The 2,467-nt window shown below is 39.0% G+C and overlaps 1 protein-coding gene across 2 annotated transcripts in view; it reads right to left on the reverse strand.

Moving 5' to 3' along the window:
- GDE1 (glycerophosphodiester phosphodiesterase 1) overlaps positions 1–2,467 on the reverse strand; it is a 21,501-nt gene that overhangs the window by 6,854 nt on the left and 12,180 nt on the right. The gene's annotated exons all lie outside the window — the stretch shown is intronic.

The following is a 2,467-nucleotide window of genomic DNA, read 5'->3' on the forward strand; positions in this document are numbered from 1 at the left end:
AAAAAAAAAAAAAAAAAAAAAAAAAAAAAAAAAAAAAAAAAAAAAAAAGAAATGAAGAAGACATTATAGAATTTAAACATTGTTTTGTAACTCCTAGTGAAGTGACATCAATAGCAGCTAACAAGAAGAAAGTCACCAGCCATATGGGATGCAATGGTGCTGCTGCATAATTTGTGAAACACTGCTAATTTTTGGAATGTCACACATACCCCTAACCAAATATGATGAACAAAATGCATTCCCTCACCAAAATAAAAAGGAACACAGATTATTCATGTCATGCCTCCTCTTCACTAATGCAACTGAAGGCAAGCTATAGAACTAATGCTTTTTTTTTCTTTGTTGTTTGAACAAAGACATGCACTGTAAACTCTTCACATTTACATTATTTAATTCTCAGAACAACCCTATGGGGTACTGATTTTAGTATCCCCATTTTACCCATGAAGAAACTGAAGCTCATCAAGGTTAAGATTACCCTGTAATAAGGGCTCAGTCAAGGTCTGTTGGACTCCAAAGCCCATGATCTTGGCCACTGTGCTCTTTACTAGCTCCCCTTTGTTGCCTATATTTGCCCCTCACTACTACCATCTTGGTGAACTAGGTCACTATGTTCTGCCCAGTCTTGGCTGAACACCCATGAGTACCCATCCAGAAAACACAAATAGCTAGATATTTTTAAAAATTTCTACTTTTAAAAAAAAATTATTCAGGAGAAGCCAGGTGTGGTGGCTCATGCCTGTAATCCCAGCACTTTGGGAGGCCAAGGCAGGAGGATCACTTGAGGCCAGGAGTTTGAGACCAGCCTGGCCAACATGGCAAAACCCCATCTCTCCTAAAAATACAAAAAATTGCTAGGTATGATGGTGCACGCCTGTAATCCCAGCTGCTTAAGAGGCTGAGGCAGGAGAATTGCCTGAACCCCAGAGGCATAGGTTGCATCAATGCTGAGATTGCAGAGCCAAGACTGCACCAATGCACTCCAGCCTTGGTGACAGTGTGAGACTCTGTCTCAAAAAAAGAAAGACTCTAAGAGGATAAGCATGAAACTCAGTTTGCTGTGGGTGAAATGTAGGACCTATCAGGGTTCCCAAATGTGAGCTGCAACATCACCAAGGAGCACCTGAGGTGCTCATTAAAAATACATGTTCCTTGAGCCCACCCTAGACATTTTCAGAATCTCTTCCCTAGGGAGAATAGCCCAGGAATTTGTATTTTAACATAGATATTCCAGGTGATTCTAACACAGACTGACTGGAAAACATAGACATATACAACTATCAGTTTACCAGAATAACAAATTAGTTACCATGCTCTTTTATTTCTTCAAAAATGGGAGTTAACTATAACAAAGTTAGAGTCTATACTTACACCACATTTCAGGTGGGGTTTTTTTTTTTTTTTGAGACAGTGTCACTCTGTTGCCCAAGCTGGAGTGCAACGGCGTAATCTCACTTCACTGCAACCTCTGCCTCCCCGGTTCAAGCAATTCTCCTGCCTCAGACTCCTGAGTGGCTAAGATTACAGGCACCTGCCACCAAGTCCAGCTAATTTTTGTATTTTTAGTAAAGACAGGGTTTCACCATGTTGGCCAGACTAGTCTCAAACTCCTGATCTCAGGTGATCTACCTGCTTTGGGCTCCCAAAGTGATGGGATTACAGGCAGGAGCCACTGTGTCTGGCCCATTTCAGGTTTTAACAATGGGGTCAGTGATATCATGGGATTAATTTTTAAAAATTGGCTTTATCAGAATTCTTAACCAGTAGATGGCTGTTACTGATTATTAATACTGCTAGGGGAAAAATCCTCAAGTTGCCCAAAGGGGGAAAGGAGCACTTGCACTTGAAAAGCTGGTTATAAGAGAACAAATGTAATTGGAATCATATTTTCCCACTAATTTTCACTGTAATAATATGAGTAAAAGTGCATACCCTAAAATTTAAAGAAAATAACCGATTTTCTGATAAAAATATATCTGCTAAAATCAATGAATAATAAAACTATACATAACAGAAATTATACAAAGGGATACATCTATGTAAAAGGTATATGTTCTGTTAACTATGAGAAGCTTTTAATATGGCTTTTAATATGTTCTGTTAACTATTAGAGACTTTTAATAAAATTCTCTTTAAATGCAGTCCATAGTTGTCCATATAAGGCCCTTAACTTTTAGGCTAGATAAAACTGGTCTTGTGTACAACTCCTGAATTCCTTTTTATGAGCTTACTTAAGTGGTTTTTTCTAGAAGTACCTTTTTACTGTTTACTTAATATCTTTTGTATGTGCTTTATGCAAATAATAGAAACTTGACTCTTCCCTTTTGTGCTGGTTATTGAATATCAGAAGTTTTGTAGCCGGGCGCGGTGGCTCAAGCCTGTAATCCCAGCACTTTGGGAGGCCGAGGCGGGTGGATCACAAGGTCAAGAGATCAAGACCATCCTGGTCAACATGGTGAAACCCTGT

Source organism: Cebus imitator, unplaced genomic scaffold (assembly GCF_001604975.1).
Source record: "Cebus imitator isolate Cc_AM_T3 unplaced genomic scaffold, Cebus_imitator-1.0 Scaffold85, whole genome shotgun sequence".
NCBI lineage: Eukaryota > Metazoa > Chordata > Mammalia > Primates > Cebidae > Cebus > Cebus imitator.